Raw genomic sequence first — 18,891 nt, 5'->3', positions numbered from 1 at the left:
GTCTGTTGCTGCTTTTATCCCCACTCTCGGGCCTCGGTCTGTTGCTGCTTTTATCCCCACTCTCGGGCCTCGGTCTGTTGCTGCTTTTATCCCCACTCTCGGGCCTCGGTCTGTTGCTGCTTTTATCCCCACTCTCGGGCCTCGGTCTGCTGCTGCTTTTATCCCCACTCTCGGGCCTCGGTCTGCTGCTGCTTTTATCCCCACTCTCGGGCCTCGGTCTGTTGCTGCTTTTATCCCCACTCTCGGGCCTCGGTCTGTTGCTGCTTTTATCCCCACTCTCGGGCCTCGGTCTGTTGCTGCTTTTATCCCCACTCTCGGGCCTCGGTCTGTTGCTGCTTTTATCCCCACTCTCGGGCCTCGGTCTGTTGCTGCTTTTATCCCCACTCTCGGGCCTCGGTCTGCTGCTGCTTTTATCCCCACTCTCGGGCCTCGGTCTGCTGCTGCTTTTATCCCCACTCTCGGGCCTCGGTCTGCTGCTGCTTTTATCCCCACTCTCGGGCCTCGGTCTGCTGCTGCTTTTATCCCCACTCTCGGGCCTCGGTCTGCTGCTGCTTTTATCCCCACTCTCGGGCCTCGGTCTGCTGCTTTTATCCCCACTCTCGGGCCTCGGTCTCCTGCTTTTATCCCCACTCTCGGGCCTCGGTCTGCTGCTGCTTTTATCCCCACTCTCGGGCCTCGGTCTGCTGCTTTTATCCCCACTCTCGGGCCTCGGTCTCCTGCTTTTATCCCCACTCTCGGGCCTCGGTCTGCTGCTGCTTTTATCCCCACTCTCGGGCCTCGGTCTGTTGCTGCTTTTATCCCCACTCTCGGGCCTCGGTCTGCTGCTGCTTTTATCCCCACTCTCGGGCCTCGGTCTGCTGCTGCTTTTATCCCCACTCTCGGGCCTCGGTCTGCTGCTTTTATCCCCACTCTCGGGCCTCGGTCTGCTGCTGCTTTTATCCCCACTCTCGGGCCTCGGTCTGCTGCTGCTTTTATCCCCACTCTCGGGCCTCGGTCTGCTGCTTTTATCCCCACTCTCGGGCCTCGGTCTCCTGCTTTTATCCCCACTCTCGGGCCTCGGTCTGCTGCTGCTTTTATCCCCACTCTCGGGCCTCGGTCTGCTGCTGCTTTTATCCCCACTCTCGGGCCTCGGTCTGCTGCTTTTATCCCCACTCTCGGGCCTCGGTCTGCTGCTTTTATCCCCACTCTCGGGCCTCGGTCTGCTGCTTTTATCCCCACTCTCGGGCCTCGGTCTGTTGCTGCTTTTATCCCCACTCTCGGGCCTCGGTCTGTTGCTGCTTTTATCCCCACTCTCGGGCCTCGGTCTGTTGCTGCTTTTATCCCCACTCTCGGGCCTCGGTCTGCTGCTGCTTTTATCCCCACTCTCGGGCCTCGGTCTGTTGCTGCTTTTATCCCCACTCTCGGGCCTCGGTCTGCTGCTGCTTTTATCCCCACTCTCGGGCCTCGGTCTGTTGCTGCTTTTATCCCCACTCTCGGGCCTCGGTCTGTTGCTGCTTTTATCCCCACTCTCGGGCCTCGGTCTGCTGCTGCTTTTATCCCCACTCTCGGGCCTCGGTCTGCTGCTTTTATCCCCACTCTCGGGCCTCGGTCTGCTGCTGCTTTTATCCCCACTCTCGGGCCTCGGTCTGCTGCTGCTTTTATCCCCACTCTCGGGCCTCGGTCTGCTGCTGCTTTTATCCCCACTCTCGGGCCTCGGTCTGCTGCTGCTTTTATCCCCACTCTCGGGCCTCGGTCTGCTGCTGCTTTTATCCCCACTCTCGGGCCTCGGTCTGTTGCTGCTTTTATCCCCACTCTCGGGCCTCGGTCTGTTGCTGCTTTTATCCCCACTCTCGGGCCTCGGTCTGTTGCTGCTTTTATCCCCACTCTCGGGCCTCGGTCTGTTGCTGCTTTTATCCCCACTCTCGGGCCTCGGTCTGCTGCTGCTTTTATCCCCACTCTCGGGCCTCGGTCTGCTGCTGCTTTTATCCCCACTCTCGGGCCTCGGTCTGTTGCTGCTTTTATCCCCACTCTCGGGCCTCGGTCTGCTGCTTTTATCCCCACTCTCGGGCCTCGGTCTGTTGCTGCTTTTATCCCCACTCTCGGGCCTCGGTCTGCTGCTGCTTTTATCCCCACTCTCGGGCCTCGGTCTGCTGCTGCTTTTATCCCCACTCTCGGGCCTCGGTCTGCTGCTGCTTTTATCCCCACTCTCGGGCCTCGGTCTGTTGCTGCTTTTATCCCCACTCTCGGGCCTCGGTCTGCTGCTGCTTTTATCCCCGCTCTCAGGCCTCGGTCTGCTGCTGCTTTTATCCCCACTCTCGGGCCTCGGTCTGCTGCTGCTTTTATCCCCACTCTCGGGCCTCGGTCTGCTGCTGCTTTTATCCCCACTCTCGGGCCCCGGTCTCCTGCTTTTATCCCCACTCTCGGGCCTCGGTCTGCTGCTGCTTTTATCCCCACTCTCGGGCCTCGGTCTGCTGCTGCTTTTATCCCCACTCTCGGGCCTCGGTCTGCTGCTGCTTTTATCCCCACTCTCGGGCCTCGGTCTGCTGCTGCTTTTATCCCCACTCTCGGGCCTCGGTCTGTTGCTGCTTTTATCCCCACTCTCGGGCCTCGGTCTGCTGCTGCTTTTATCCCCACTCTCGGGCCTCGGTCTGCTGCTGCTTTTATCCCCACTCTCGGGCCTCGGTCTGCTGCTGCTTTTATCCCCACTCTCGGGCCTCGGTCTGTTGCTGCTTTTATCCCCACTCTCGGGCCTCGGTCTGTTGCTGCTTTTATCCCCACTCTCGGGCCTCGGTCTGTTGCTGCTTTTATCCCCACTATCGGGCCTCGGTCTGCTGCTGCTTTTATCCCCACTCTCGGGCCTCGGTCTGCTGCTTTTATCCCGTCTCTCGGGCCTCGGTCTGTTGCTGCTTTTATCCCCACTCTCGGGCCTCGGTCTGCTGCTGCTTTTATCCCCACTCTCGGGCCTCGGTCTGCTGCTGCTTTTATCCCCACTCTCGGGCCTCGGTCTGCTGCTGCTTTTATCCCCACTCTCGGGCCTCGGTCTGCTGCTGCTTTTATCCCCACTCTCGGGCCTCGGTCTGCTGCTGCTTTTATCCCCACTCTCGGGCCTCGGTCTGCTGCTGCTTTTATCCCCACTCTCGGGCCTCGGTCTGTTGCTGCTTTTATCCCCACTCTCGGGCCTCGGTCTGTTGCTGCTTTTATCCCCACTCTCGGGCCTCGGTCTGTTGCTGCTTTTATCCCCACTCTCGGGCCTCGGTCTGTTGCTGCTTTTATCCCCACTCTCGGGCCTCGGTCTGTTGCTGCTTTTATCCCCTCTCTCGGGCCTCGGTCTGTTGCTGCTTTTATCCCCTCTCTCGGGCCTCGGTCTGTTGCTGCTTTTATCCCCACTCTCGGGCCTCGGTCTGCTGCTGCTTTTATCCCCACTCTCGGGCCTCGGTCTGTTGCTGCTTTTATCCCCACTCTCGGGCCTCGGTCTGCTGCTGCTTTTATCCCCACTCTCAGGCCTCGGTCTGCTGCTTTTATCCCCACTCTCGGGCCTCGGTCTGCTGCTGCTTTTATCCCCACTCTCGGGCCTCGGTCTCCTGCTTTTATCCCCACTCTCGGGCCTCGGTCTGCTGCTTTTATCCCCACTCTCGGGCCTCGGTCTGCTGCTTTTATCCCCACTCTCGGGCCTCGGTCTGCTGCTTTTATCCCCACTCTCGGGCCTCGGTCTGCTGCTTTTATCCCCACTCTCGGGCCTCGGTCTGCTGCTGCTTTTATCCCCACTCTCGGGCCTCGGTCTGTTGCTGCTTTTATCCCCACTCTCGGGCCTCGGTCTGCTGCTGCTTTTATCCCCACTCTCGGGCCTCGGTCTTCTGCTGCTTTTATCCCCACTCTCGGGCCTCGGTCTGCTGCTGCTTTTATCCCCACTCTCGGGCCTCGGTCTTCTGCTGCTTTTATCCCCACTCTCGGGCCTCGGTCTGTTGCTGCTTTTATCCCCACTCTCGGGCCTCGGTCTGCTGCTGCTTTTATCCCCACTCTCGGGCCTCGGTCTGCTGCTTTTATCCCCACTCTCGGGCCTCGGTCTGTTGCTGCTTTTATCCCCTCTCTCGGGCCTCGGTCTGTTGCTGCTTTTATCCCCACTCTCGGGCCTCGGTCTGCTGCTGCTTTTATCCCCACTCTCGGGCCTCGGTCTGTTGCTGCTTTTATCCCCACTCTCGGGCCTCGTCTGTTGCTGCTTTTATCCCCACTCTCGGGCCTCGGTCTGCTGCTGCTTTTATCCCCACTCTCGGGCCTCGGTCTGCTGCTGCTTTTATCCCCACTCTCGGGCCTCCGTCTGCTGCTGCTTTTATCCCCACTCTCGGGCCTCGGTCTGTTGCTGCTTTTATCCCCACTCTCGGGCCTCGGTCTGCTGCTTTTATCCCCACTCTCGGGCCTCGGTCTCCTGCTTTTATCCCCACTCTCGGGCCTCGGTCTGCTGCTGCTTTTATCCCCACTCTCGGGCCTCGGTCTGCTGCTTTTATCCCCACTCTCGGGCCTCGGTCTGCTGCTTTTATCCCCACTCTCGGGCCTCGGTCTCCTGCTTTTATCCCCACTCTCGGGCCTCGGTCTGCTGCTGCTTTTATCCCCACTCTCGGGCCTCGGTCTGCTGCTTTTATCCCCACTCTCGGGCCTCGGTCTGCTGCTTTTATCCCCACTCTCGGGCCTCGGTCTGCTGCTGCTTTTATCCCCACTCTCGGGCCTCGGTCTGTTGCTGCTTTTATCCCCACTCTCGGGCCTCGGTCTCCTGCTTTTATCCCCACTCTCGGGCCTCGGTCTGCTGCTTTTATCCCCACTCTCGGGCCTCGGTCTGCTGCTGCTTTTATCCCCACTCTCGGGCCTCGGTCTGCTGCTGCTTTTATCCCCACTCTCGGGCCTCGGTCTGCTGCTGCTTTTATCCCCACTCTCGGGCCTCGGTCTGCTGCTGCTTTTATCCCCACTCTCGGGCCTCGGTCTGCTGCTTTTATCCCCACTCTCGGGCCTCGGTCTGCTGCTGCTTTTATCCCCACTCTCGGGCCTCGGTCTGTTGCTGCTTTTATCCCCACTCTCGGGCCTCGGTCTCCTGCTTTTATCCCCACTCTCGCGCCTCGGTCTGCTGCTTTTATCCCCACTCTCGGGCCTCGGTCTGCTGCTGCTTTTATCCCCACTCTCGGGCCTCGGTCTGCTGCTGCTTTTATCCCCACTCTCGGGCCTCGGTCTGTTGCTGCTTTTATCCCCACTCTCGGGCCTCGGTCTGTTGCTGCTTTTATCCCCATTCTCGGGCCTCGGTCTGTTGCTGCTTTTATCCCCACTCTCGGGCCTCGGTCTGTTGCTGCTTTTATCCCCACTCTCGGGCCTCGGTCTGCTGCTTTTATCCCCACTCTCGGGCCTCGGTCTGCTGCTGCTTTTATCCCCACTCTCGGGCCTCGGTCTGCTGCTGCTTTTATCCCCACTCTCGGGCCTCGGTCTGCTGCTGCTTTTATCCCCACTCTCGGGCCTCGGTCTGTTGCTGCTTTTATCCCCACTCTCGGGCCTCGGTCTGCTGCTGCTTTTATCCCCACTCTCGGGCCTCGGTCTGCTGCTGCTTTTATCCCCACTCTCGGGCCTCGGTCTGCTGCTGCTTTTATCCCCACTCTCGGGCCTCGGTCTGCTGCTGCTTTTATCACCACTCTCGGGCCTCGGTCTGCTGCTGCTTTTATCCCCACTCTCGGGCCTCGGTCTGCTGCTGCTTTTATCCCCACTCTCGGGCCTCGGTCTGTTGCTGCTTTTATCCCCACTCTCGGGCCTCGGTCTGTTGCTGCTTTTATCCCCACTCTCGGGCCTCGGTCTGTTGCTGCTTTTATCCCCACTCTCGGGCCTCGGTCTGTTGCTGCTTTTATCCCCACTCTCGGTCCTCGGTCTGCTGCTGCTTTTATCCCCACTCTCGGGCCTCGGTCTGCTGCTGCTTTTATCCCCACTCTCGGGCCTCGGTCTGTTGCTGCTTTTATCCCCACTCTCGGGCCTCGGTCTGTTGCTGCTTTTATCCCCACTCTCGGGCCTCGGTCTGTTGCTGCTTTTATCCCCACTCTCGGGCCTCGGTCTGTTGCTGCTTTTATCCCCACTCTCGGGCCTCGGTCTGCTGCTGCTTTTATCCCCACTCTCGGGCCTCGGTCTGCTGCTGCTTTTATCCCCACTCTCGGGCCTCGGTCTGCTGCTTTTATCCCCACTCTCGGGCCTCGGTCTGCTGCTGCTTTTATCCCCACTCTCGGGCCTCGGTCTGCTGCTGCTTTTATCCCCACTCTCGGGCCTCGGTCTGCTGCTGCTTTTATCCCCACTCTCGGGCCTCGGTCTGCTGCTTTTATCCCCACTCTCGGGCCTCGGTCTGCTGCTGCTTTTATCCCCACTCTCGGGCCTCGGTCTGCTGCTTTTATCCCCACTCTCGGGCCTCGGTCTCCTGCTTTTATCCCCACTCTCGGGCCTCGGTCTGTTGCTGCTTTTATCCCCACTCTCGGGCCTCGGTCTCCTGCTTTTATCCCCACTCTCGGGCCTCGGTCTGCTGCTTTTATCCCCACTCTCGGGCCTCGGTCTGCTGCTTTTATCCCCACTCTCGGGCCTCGGTCTGCTGCTTTTATCCCCACTCTCGGGCCTCGGTCTGCTGCTGCTTTTATCCCCACTCTCGGGCCTCGGTCTGTTGCTGCTTTTATCCCCACTCTCGGGCCTCGGTCTGCTGCTGCTTTTATCCCCACTCTCGGGCCTCGGTCTTCTGCTGCTTTTATCCCCACTCTCGGGCCTCGGTCTGCTGCTGCTTTTATCCCCACTCTCGGGCCTCGGTCTCCTGCTTTTATCCCCACTCTCGGGCCTCGGTCTGCTGCTTTTATCCCCACTCTCGGGCCTCGGTCTGCTGCTTTTATCCCCACTCTCGGGCCTCGGTCTGCTGCTTTTATCCCCACTCTCGGGCCTCGGTCTGCTGCTGCTTTTATCCCCACTCTCGGGCCTCGGTCTGTTGCTGCTTTTATCCCCACTCTCGGGCCTCGGTCTGCTGCTGCTTTTATCCCCACTCTCGGGCCTCGGTCTTCTGCTGCTTTTATCCCCACTCTCGGGCCTCGGTCTGCTGCTTTTATCCCCTCTCTCGGGCCTCGGTCTGTTGCTGCTTTTATCCCCACTCTCGGGCCTCGGTCTGTTGCTGCTTTTATCCCCTCTCTCGGGCCTCGGTCTGTTGCTGCTTTTATCCCCACTCTCGGGCCTCGGTCTGTTGCTGCTTTTATCCCCACTCTCGGGCCTCGGTCTGCTGCTTTTATCCCCACTCTCGGGCCTCGGTCTGCTGCTTTTATCGCCACTCTCGGGCCTCGGTCTGCTGCTGCTTTTATCCCCACTCTCGGGCCTCGGTCTGCTGCTGCTTTTATCCCCACTCTCGGGCCTCGGTCTGCTGCTGCTTTTATCCCCACTCTCGGGCCTCGGTCTGCTGCTTTTATCCCCACTCTCGGGCCTCGGTCTGCTGCTGCTTTTATCCCCACTCTCGGGCCTCGGTCTGCTGCTTTTATCCCCACTCTCGGGCCTCGGTCTCCTGCTTTTATCCCCACTCTCGGGCCTCGGTCTGCTGCTGCTTTTATCCCCACTCTCGGGCCTCGGTCTGTTGCTGCTTTTATCCCCACTCTCGGGCCTCGGTCTGCTGCTGCTTTTATCCCCACTCTCGGGCCTCGGTCTGTTGCTGCTTTTATCCCCACTCTCGGGCCTCGGTCTGTTGCTGCTTTTATCCCCACTCTCGGGCCTCGGTCTGCTGCTGCTTTTATCCCCACTCTCGGGCCTCGGTCTGCTGCTGCTTTTATCCCCACTCTCGGGCCTCGGTCTGCTGCTTTTATCCCCACTCTCGGGCCTCGGTCTGCTGCTTTTATCCCCACTCTCGGGCCTCGGTCTGCTGCTTTTATCCCCACTCTCGGGCCTCGGTCTGCTGCTGCTTTTATCCCCACTCTCGGGCCTCGGTCTGCTGCTTTTATCCCCACTCTCGGGCCTCGGTCTGCTGCTGCTTTTATCCCCACTCTCGGGCCTCGGTCTGCTGCTGCTTTTATCCCCACTCTCGGGCCTCGGTCTGTTGCTGCTTTTATCCCCACTCTCGGGCCTCGGTCTGCTGCTGCTTTTATCCCCACTCTCGGGCCTCGGTCTGCTGCTGCTTTTATCCCCACTCTCGGGCCTCGGTCTGCTGCTGCTTTTATCCCCACTCTCGGGCCCCGGTCTCCTGCTTTTATCCCCACTCTCGGGCCTCGGTCTGCTGCTGCTTTTATCCCCACTCTCGGGCCTCGGTCTGCTGCTGCTTTTATCCCCACTCTCGGGCCTCGGTCTGCTGCTGCTTTTATCCCCACTCTCGGGCCTCGGTCTGTTGCTGCTTTTATCCCCACTCTCGGGCCTCGGTCTGTTGCTGCTTTTATCCCCACTCTCGGGCCTCGGTCTGCTGCTGCTTTTATCCCCACTCTCGGGCCTCGGTCTGTTGCTGCTTTTATCCCCACTCTCGGGCCTCGGTCTGTTGCTGCTTTTATCCCCACTCTCGGGCCTCGGTCTGCTGCTGCTTTTATCCCCACTCTCGGGCCTCGGTCTGCTGCTGCTTTTATCCCCACTCTCGGGCCTCGGTCTGCTGCTGCTTTTATCCCCACTCTCGGGCCTCGGTCTGTTGCTGCTTTTATCCCCACTCTCGGGCCTCGGTCTGTTGCTGCTTTTATCCCCACTCTCGGGCCTCGGTCTGCTGCTTTTATCCCCACTCTCGGGCCTCGGTCTGCTGCTTTTATCCCCACTCTCGGGCCTCGGTCTGTTGCTGCTTTTATCCCCACTCTCGGGCCTCGGTCTGCTGCTGCTTTTATCCCCACTCTCGGGCCTCGGTCTGCTGCTGCTTTTATCCCCACTCTCGGGCCTCGGTCTGTTGCTGCTTTTATCCCCACTCTCGGGCCTCGGTCTGTTGCTGCTTTTATCCCCACTCTCGGGCCTCGGTCTGTTGCTGCTTTTATCCCCACTCTCGGGCCTCGGTCTGCTGCTGCTTTTATCCCCACTCTCGGGCCTCGGTCTGCTGCTGCTTTTATCCCCACTCTCGGGCCTCGGTCTGTTGCTGCTTTTATCCCCACTCTCGGGCCTCGGTCTGTTGCTGCTTTTATCCCCACTCTCGGGCCTCGGTCTGCTGCTGCTTTTATCCCCACTCTCGGGCCTCGGTCTGTTGCTGCTTTTATCCCCACTCTCGGGCCTCGGTCTGCTGCTGCTTTTATCCCCACTCTCGGGCCTCGGTCTGTTGCTGCTTTTATCCCCACTCTCGGGCCTCGGTCTGCTGCTGCTTTTATCCCCACTCTCGGGCCTCGGTCTGCTGCTGCTTTTATCCCCACTCTCGGGCCTCGGTCTGCTGCTGCTTTTATCCCCACTCTCGGGCCTCGGTCTGTTGCTGCTTTTATCCCCACTCTCGGGCCTCGGTCTGTTGCTGCTTTTATCCCCACTCTCGGGCCTCGGTCTGTTGCTGCTTTTATCCCCACTCTCGGGCCTCGGTCTGCTGCTTTTATCCCCACTCTCGGGCCTCGGTCTGTTGCTGCTTTTATCCCCACTCTCGGGCCTCGGTCTGCTGCTTTTATCCCCACTCTCGGGCCTCGGTCTGCTGCTGCTTTTATCCCCACTCTCGGGCCTCGGTCTGCTGCTGCTTTTATCCCCACTCTCAGGCCTCGGTCTGCTGCTTTTATCCCCACTCTCGGGCCTCGGTCTGCTGCTGCTTTTATCCCCACTCTCGGGCCTCGGTCTGTTGCTGCTTTTATCCCCACTCTCGGCCCTCGGTCTGCTGCTGCTTTTATCCCCACTCTCGGGCCTCGGTCTGCTGCTTTTATCCCCACTCTCGGGCCTCGGTCTGTTGCTGCTTTTATCCCCACTCTCGGGCCTCGGTCTGTTGCTGCTTTTATCCCCACTCTCGGGCCTCGGTCTGCTGCTGCTTTTATCCCCACTCTCGGGCCTCGGTCTGCTGCTTTTATCCCCACTCTCGGGCCTCGGTCTGTTGCTGCTTTTATCCCCACTCTCGGGCCTCGGTCTGTTGCTGCTTTTATCCCCACTCTCGGGCCTCGGTCTGTTGCTGCTTTTATCCCCACTCTCGGGCCTCGGTCTGCTGCTGCTTTTATCCCCACTCTCGGGCCTCGGTCTGTTGCTGCTTTTATCCCCACTCTCGGGCCTCGGTCTGCTGCTTTTATCCCCACTCTCGGGCCTCGGTCTGCTGCTGCTTTTATCCCCACTCTCGGGCCTCGGTCTGCTGCTGCTTTTATCCCCACTCTCGGGCCTCGGTCTGTTGCTGCTTTTATCCCCACTCTCGGGCCTCGGTCTGTTGCTGCTTTTATCCCCACTCTCGGGCCTCGGTCTGTTGCTGCTTTTATCCCCACTCTCGGGCCTCGGTCTGCTGCTGCTTTTATCCCCACTCTCGGGCCTCGGTCTGTTGCTGCTTTTATCCCCACTCTCGGGCCTCGGTCTGCTGCTGCTTTTATCCCCACTCTCGGGCCTCGGTCTGCTGCTGCTTTTATCCCCACTCTCGGGCCTCGGTCTGCTGCTGCTTTTATCCCCACTCTCGGGCCTCGGTCTGTTGCTGCTTTTATCCCCACTCTCGGGCCTCGGTCTGTTGCTGCTTTTATCGCCACTCTCGGGCCTCGGTCTGCTGCTGCTTTTATCCCCACTCTCGGGCCTCGGTCTGCTGCTTTTATCCCCACTCTCGGGCCTCGGTCTGCTGCTGCTTTTATCCCCACTCTCGGGCCTCGGTCTGCTGCTTTTATCCCCACTCTCGGGCCTCGGTCTGCTGCTGCTTTTATCCCCACTCTCGGGCCTCGGTCTGCTGCTTTTATCCCCACTCTCGGGCCTCGGTCTGCTGCTGCTTTTATCCCCACTCTCGGGCCTCGGTCTGCTGCTTTTATCCCCACTCTCGGGCCTCGGTCTGTTGCTGCTTTTATCCCCACTCTCGGGCCTCGGTCTGCTGCTTTTATCCCCACTCTCGGGCCTCGGTCTGCTGCTTTTATCCCCACTCTCGGGCCTCGGTCTGTTGCTGCTTTTATCCCCACTCTCGGGCCTCGGTCCGTTGCTGCTTTTATCCCCACTCTCGGGCCTCGGTCTGCTGCTGCTTTTATCCCCACTCTCGGGCCTCGGTCTGCTGCTGCTTTTATCCCCACTCTCGGGCCTCGGTCTGTTGCTGCTTTTATCCCCACTCTCGGGCCTCGGTCTGCTGCTGCTTTTATCCCCACTCTCGGGCCTCGGTCTGCTGCTTTTATCCCCACTCTCGGGCCTCGGTCTGTTGCTGCTTTTATCCCCACTCTCGGGCCTCGGTCTGCTGCTGCTTTTATCCCCACTCTCGGGCCTCGGTCTGCTGCTGCTTTTATCCCCACTCTCGGGCCTCGGTCTGCTGCTTTTATCCCCACTCTCGGGCCTCGGTCTCCTGCTTTTATCCCCACTCTCGGGCCTCGGTCTGTTGCTGCTTTTATCCCCACTCTCGGGCCTCGGTCTCCTGCTTTTATCCCCACTCTCGGGCCTCGGTCTGCTGCTTTTATCCCCACTCTCGGGCCTCGGTCTGCTGCTTTTATCCCCACTCTCGGGCCTCGGTCTGCTGCTGCTTTTATCCCCACTCTCGGGCCTCGGTCTTCTGCTGCTTTTATCCCCACTCTCGGGCCTCGGTCTGCTGCTTTTATCCCCACTCTCGGGCCTCGGTCTGTTGCTGCTTTTATCCCCACTCTCGGGCCTCGGTCTCCTGCTTTTATCCCCACTCTCGGGCCTCGGTCTGTTGCTGCTTTTATCCCCACTCTCGGGCCTCGGTCTGCTGCTGCTTTTATCCCCACTCTCGGGCCTCGGTCTGCTGCTTTTATCCCCACTCTCGGGCCTCGGTCTGCTGCTGCTTTTATCCCCACTCTCGGGCCTCGGTCTGCTGCTGCTTTTATCCCCACTCTCGGGCCTCGGTCTTCTGCTGCTTTTATCCCCACTCTCGGGCCTCGGTCTGTTGCTGCTTTTATCCCCACTCTCGGGCCTCGGTCTGTTGCTGCTTTTATCCCCACTCTCGGGCCTCGGTCTCCTGCTTTTATCCCCACTCTCGGGCCTCGGTCTGTTGCTGCTTTTATCCCCACTCTCGGGCCTCGGTCTCCTGCTTTTATCCCCACTCTCGGGCCTCGGTCTGCTGCTGCTTTTATCCCCAGTCTCGGGCCTCGGTCTGCTGCTGCTTTTATCCCCACTCTCGGGCCTCGGTCTTCTGCTGCTTTTATCCCCACTCTCGGGCCTCGGTCTGTTGCTGCTTTTATCCCCACTCTCGGGCCTCGGTCTGTTGCTGCTTTTATCCCCACTCTCGGGCCTCGGTCTTCTGCTGCTTTTATCCCCACTCTCGGGCCTCGGTCTGCTGCTGCTTTTATCCCCACTCTCGGGCCTCGGTCTGCTGCTGCTTTTATCCCCACTCTCGGGCCTCGGTCTGTTGCTGCTTTTATCCCCACGATCGGGCCTCAGTCTGTTGCTGCTTTTATCCCCACTCTCGGGCCTCGGTCTGTTGCTGCTTTTATCCCCACTATCGTGCCTCGGTCTGTTGCTGCTTTTATCCCCACTCTCGGGCCTCGGTCTGCTGCTGCTTTTATCCCCACTCTCGGGCCTCGGTCTGCTGCTTTTATCCCCACTCTCGGGCCTCGGTCTGCTGCTGCTTTTATCCCCACTCTCGGGCCTCGGTCTGTTGCTGCTTTTATCCCCACTCTCGGGCCTCGGTCTGTTGCTGCTTTTATCCCCACTCTCGGGCCTCGGTCTGTTGCTGCTTTTATCCCCACTCTCGGGCCTCGGTCTGCTGCTGCTTTTATCCCCACTCTCGGGCCTCAGTCTGCTGCTGCTTTTATCCCCACTCTCGGGCCTCGGTCTGTTGCTTTTATCCCCACTCTCGGGCCTCGGTCTGCTGCTTTTATCCCCACTCTCGGGCCTCGGTCTGTTGCTGCTTTTATCCCCACTCTCGGGCCTCGGTCTGTTGCTGCTTTTATCCCCACTCTCGGGCCTCGGTCTGTTGCTGCTTTTATCCCCACTCTCGGGCCTCGGTCTGCTGCTGCTTTTATCCCCACTCTCGGGCCTCGGTCTGTTGCTGCTTTTATCCCCACTCTCGGGCCTCGGTCTGCTGCTTTTATCCCCACTCTCGGGCCTCGGTCTGCTGCTTTTATCCCCACTCTCGGGCCTCGGTCTGTTGCTGCTTTTATCCCCACTCTCGGGCCTCGGTCTCCTGCTGCTTTTATCCCCACTCTCGGGCCTCGGTCTGTTGCTGCTTTTATCCCCACTCTCGGGCCTCGGTCTGCTGCTGCTTTTATCCCCACTCTCGGGCCTCGGTCTGTTGCTGCTTTTATCCCCACTCTCGGGCCTCGGTCTGCTGCTGCTTTTATCCCCACTCTCGGGCCTCGGTCTGCTGCTGCTTTTATCCCCACTCTCGGGCCTCGGTCTGCTGCTTTTATCCCCACTCTCAGACTCGGTCTGCTGCTGCTTTTATCCCCACTCTCGGGCCTCGGTCTGTTGCTGCTTTTATCCCCACTCTCGGGCCTCGGTCTCCTGCTGCTTTTATCCCCACTCTCGGGCCTCGGTCTGCTGCTGCTTTTATCCCCACTCTCGGGCCTCGGTCTGTTGCTGCTTTTATCCCCACTCTCGGGCCTCGGTCTGTTGCTGCTTTTATCCCCACTCTCGGGCCTCGGTCTGCTGCTGCTTTTATCCTCACTCTCGGGCCTCGGTCTGCTGCTGCTTTTATCCCCACTCTCGGGCCTCGGTCTGCTGCTTTTATCCCCACTCTCGGGCCTCGGTCTGCTGCTGCTTTTATCCTCACTCTCGGGCCTCGGTCTGTTGCTGCTTTTATCCCCACTCTCGGGCCTCGGTCTGTTGCTGCTTTTATCCCCACTCTCGGGCCTCGGTCTCCTGCTGCTTTTATCCCCACTCTCGGGCCTCGGTCTGTTGCTGCTTTTATCCCCACTCTCGGGCCTCGGTCTGTTGCTGCTTTTATCCCCACTCTCGGGCCTCGGTCTGTTGTTGCTTTTATCCCCACTCTCGGGCCTCGGTCTGCTGCTGCTTTTATCCCCACTCTCGGGCCTCGGTCTGTTGCTGCTTTTATCCCCACTCTCGGGCCTCGGTCTGTTGCTGCTTTTATCCCCACTCTCGGGCCTCGGTCTGTTGCTGCTTTTATCCCAACTCTCGGGCCTCGGTCTGTTGCTGCTTTTATCCCCACTCTCGGGCCTCGGTCTGTTGCTGCTTTTATCCCCACTCTCGGGCCTCGGTCTGTTGCTGCTTTTATCCCCACTCTCGGGCCTCGGTCTGTTGCTGCTTTTATCCCCACTCTCGGGCCTCGGTCTGTTGCTGCTTTTATCCCCACTCTCGGGCCTCGGTCTGTTGCTGCTTTTATCCCCACTCTCGGGCCTCGGTCTGCTGCTGCTTTTATCCCCACTCTCGGGCCTCGGTCTGCTGCTGCTTTTATCCCCACTCTCGGGCCTCGGTCTGCTGCTGCTTTTATCCCCACTCTCGGGCCTCGGTCTGCTGCTGCTTTTATCCCCACTCTCGGGCCTCGGTCTGCTGCTGCTTTTATCCCCACTCTCGGGCCTCGGTCTGTTGCTGCTTTTATCGCCACTCTCGGGCCTCGGTCTGCTGCTGCTTTTATCCCCACTCTCGGGCCTCGGTCTGTTGCTGCTTTTATCCCCACTCTCGGGCCTCGGTCTGCTGTTGCTTTTATCCCCACTCTCGGGCCTCGGTCTGTTGCTGCTTTTATCCCCACTCTCGGGCCTCGGTCTGCTGCTGCTTTTATCCCCACTCTCGGGCCTCAGTCTGCTGCTGCTTTTATCCCCACTCTCGGGCCTCGGTCTGTTGCTGCTTTTATCCCCACTCTCGGGCCTCGGTCTGTTGCTGCTTTTATCCCCACTCTCGGGCCTCGGTCTGCTGCTGCTTTTATCCCCACTCTCGGGCCTCAGTCTGCTGCTGCTTTTATCCCCACTCTCGGGCCTCAGTCTGCTGCTGCTTTTATCCCCACTCTCGGGCCTCGGTCTGCTGCTGCTTTTATCCCCACTCTCGGGCCTCGGTCTGTTGCTGCTTTTATCCCCACTCTCGGGCCTCGGTCTGTTGCTGCTTTTATCCCCACTCTCGGGCCTCGGTCTGTTGCTGCTTTTATCCCCACTCTCGGGCCTCGGTCTGTTGCTGCTTTTATCCCCACTCTCGGGCCTCGGTCTGCTGCTGCTTTTATCCCCACTCTCGGGCCTCGGTCTGCTGCTGCTTTTATCCCCACTCTCGGGCCTCGGTCTGCTGCTGCTTTTATCCCCACTCTCGGGCCTCGGTCTGCTGCTGCTTTTATCCCCACTCTCGGGCCTCGGTCTGTTGCTGCTTTTATCGCCACTCTCGGGCCTCGGTCTGCTGCTGCTTTTATCCCCACTCTCGGGCCTCGGTCTGCTGCTTTTATCCCCACTCTCGGGCCTCGGTCTGTTGCTGCTTTTATCCCCACTCTCGGGCCTCGGTCTGCTGCTTTTATCCCCACTCTCGGGCCTCGGTCTGCTGTTTTTGTCCCCACTCTCGGGCCTCGGTCTGCTGTTGCTTTTATCCCCACTCTCGGGCCTCGGTCTGTTGCTGCTTTTATCCCCACTCTCGGGCCTCGGTCTTCTGCTGTTTTTGTCCCCACTCTCGGGCCTCGGTCTGCTGTTGCTTTTATCCCCACTCTCGGGCCTCGGTCTGTTGCTGCTTTTATCCCCACTCTCGGGCCTCGGTCTGTTGCTGCTTTTATCCCCACTCTCGGGCCTCGGTCTGCTGCTGCTTTTATCCCCACTCTCGGGCCTCGGTCTGTTGCTGCTTTTATCCCCACTCTCGGGCCTCGGTCTGCTGCTGCTTTTATCCCCACTCTCGGGCCTCGGTCTGTTGTTGCTTTTATCCCCACTCTCAGACTCGGTCTGTTGCTGCTTTTATCCCCACTCTCGGGCCTCGGTCTGTTGTTGCTTTTATCCCCACTCTCAGACTCGGTCTGTTGCTGCTTTTATCCCCACTCTCGGGCCTCGGTCTGTTGCTTTTATCCCCACTCTCGGGCCTCGGTCTGTTGTTGCTTTTATCCCCACTCTCAGACTCGGTCTGTTGCTGCTTTTATCCCCACTCTCGGGCCTCGGTCTGTTGCTTTTATCCCCACTCTCGGGCCTCGGTCTGTTGCTGCTTTTATCCCCACTCTCGGGCCTCGGTCTGCTGCTGCTTTTATCCCCACTCTCGGGCCTCGGTCTGCTGCTGCTTTTATCCCCACTCTCGGGCCTCGGTCTGCTGCTGCTTTTATCCCCGCTCTCGGGCCTCGGTCTGCTGCTTTTATCCCCGCTCTCGGGCCTCGGTCTGCTGCTGCTTTTATCCCCGCTCTCGGGCCTCGGTCTGCTGCTGCTTTTATCCCCACTCTCGGGCCTCGGTCTGTTGCTGCTTTTATCCCCACTCTCGGGCCTCGGTCTGCTGCTTTTATCCCCACTCTCGGGCCTCGGTCTGCTGCTGCTTTTATCCCCACTCTCGGGCCTCGGTCTGCTGCTGCTTTTATCCCCACTCTCGGGCCTCGGTCTGTTGCTGCTTTTATCCCCACTCTCGGGCCTCGGTCTGCTGCTGCTTTTATCCCCACTCTCGGCCCTCGGTCTGCTGCTGCTTTTATCCCCACTCTCGGGCCTCGGTCTGCTGCTGCTTTTATCCCCACTCTCGGGCCTCGATCTGCTGCTTTTATCCCCACTCTCGGGCCTCGGTCTGTTGCTGCTTTTATCCCCACTCTCGGGCCTCTGTCTGCTGCTTTTATCCCCACTCTCGGGCCTCGGTCTGTTGCTGCTTTTATCCCCACTCTCGGGCCTCGGTCTGCTGCTCCTTTTATCCCCACTCTCGGGCCTCGGTCTGCTGCTGCTTTTATCCCCACTCTCGGGCCTCGGTCTGTTGCTGCTTTTATCCCCACTCTCGGGCCTCGGTCTGCTGCTGCTTTTATCCCCACTCTCGGGCCTCGGTCTGTTGCTGCTTTTATCCCCACTCTCGGGCCTCGGTCTGTTGCTGCTTTTATCCCCACTCTCGGGCCTCGGTCTGCTGCTGCTTTTATCCCCACTCTCGGGCCTCGGTCTGCTGCTGCTTTTATCCCCACTCTCGGGCCTCGGTCTGTTGCTGCTTTTATCCCCACTCTCGGGCCTCGGTCTGCTGCTGCTTTTATCCCCCCTCTCGGGCCTCGGTCTGCTGCTGCTTTTATCCCCACTCTCGGGCCTCAGTCTGCTGCTGCTTTTATCCCCACTCTCGGGCCTCGGTCTGTTGTTGCTTTTATCCCCACTCTCGGGCCTCGGTCTGCTGCTGCTTCTATCCCCACTCTCGGGCCTCGGTCTGTTGCTGCTTTTATCCCCACTCTCGGGCCTCGGTCTGTTGCTGCTTTTATCCCCACTCTCGGGCCTCGGTCTGCTGCTGCTTTTATCCCCACTCTCGGGCCTCGGTCTGCTGCTGCTTTTATCCCCACTCTCGGGCCTCGGTCTGTTGCTGCTTTTATCCCCACTCTCGGGCCTCGGTCTGCTGCTGCTTTTATCCCCACTCTCGGGCCTCGGTCTGTTGCTGCTTTTATCCCCACTCTCGGGCCTCGGTCTGCTGCTGCTTTTATCCCCACTCTCGGGCCTCGGTCTGCTGCTTTTATCCCCACTCTCGGGCCTCGGTCTGCTGCTTTTATCCCCGCTCTCGGGCCTCGGTCTGCTGCTTTTATCCCCACTCTCGGGCCTCGGTCTGCTGCTGCTTTTATCCCCACTCTCGGGCCTCGGTCTGCTGCTGCTTTTATCCCCACTCTCGGGCCTCGGTCTGCTGCTGCTTTTATCCCCACTCTCGGGCCTCGGTCTGCTGCTTTTATCCCCACTCTCGGGCCTCGGTCTGTTGCTGCTTTTATCCCCACTCTCGGGCCTCGGTCTGTTGCTGCTTTTATCCCCACTCTCGGGCCTCGGTCTGCTGCTGCTTTTATCCCCACTCTCGGGCCTCGGTCTGTTGCTGCTTTTATCCCCACTCTCGGGCCTCGGTCTGTTGCTGCTTTTATCCCCACTCTCGGGCCTCGGTCTGTTGCTGCTTTTATCCCCACTCTCGGGCCTCGGTCTGCTGCTTTTATCCCCACTCTCGGGCCTCGGTCTGCTGCTGCTTTTATCCCCACTCTCGGGCCTCGGTCTGCTGCTGCTTTTATCCCCACTCTCGGGCCTCGGTCTGTTGCTGCTTTTATCCCCACTCTCGGGCCTCGGTCTGCTGCTGCTTTTATCCCCACTCTCGGGCCTCGGTCTGCTGCTTTTATCCCCACTCTCGGGCCTCGGTCTGCTGCTGCTTTTATCCCCACTCTCGGGCCTCGGTCTGTTGCTTTTATCCCCACTCTCGGGCCTCGGTCTGATGCTTTTATCCCCACTCTCGGGCCTCGGTCTGCTGCTGCTTTTATTCCCACTCTCGGGCCTCAGTCTGTTGCTTTTATCCCCACTCTCGGGCCTCGGTCTGATGCTTTTATCACCACTCTCGGGCCTCGGTCTGCTGCTGCTTTTATCCCCACTCTCGGGCCTCGGTCTGTTGCTGCTTTTATCCCCACTCTCGGGCCTCGGTCTGTTGCTGCTTTTATCCCCACTCTCGGGCCTCGGTCTGCTGCTGCTTTTATCCCCACTCTCGGGCCTCGGTCTGCTGCTGCTTTTATCCCCACTCTCGGGCCTCGGTCTGATGCTTTTATCCCCACTCTCGGGCCTCGGTCTGCTGCTGCTTTTATTCCCACTCTCGGGCCTCGGTCTGTTGCTTTTATCCCCACTCTCGGGCCTCGGTCTGCTGCTTTTATCCCCGCTCTCGGGCTTCGGTCTGTTGCTGCTTTTATCCCCACTCTCGGGCCTCGGTCTGTTGCTGCTTTTATCCCCACTCTCGGGCCTCGGTCTGTTGCTGCTTTTATCCCCACTCTCGGGCCTCGGTCTGTTGCTGCTTTTATCCCCGCTCTCGGGCCTCGGTCTG

Source organism: Heptranchias perlo, chromosome 40, assembly GCF_035084215.1.
Source record: "Heptranchias perlo isolate sHepPer1 chromosome 40, sHepPer1.hap1, whole genome shotgun sequence".
NCBI classification, from domain to species: Eukaryota; Metazoa; Chordata; class Chondrichthyes; order Hexanchiformes; family Hexanchidae; genus Heptranchias; species Heptranchias perlo.
The sequence above is the reverse complement of the archived record's forward strand: the minus strand, read 5'-3'. Positions refer to the sequence as shown.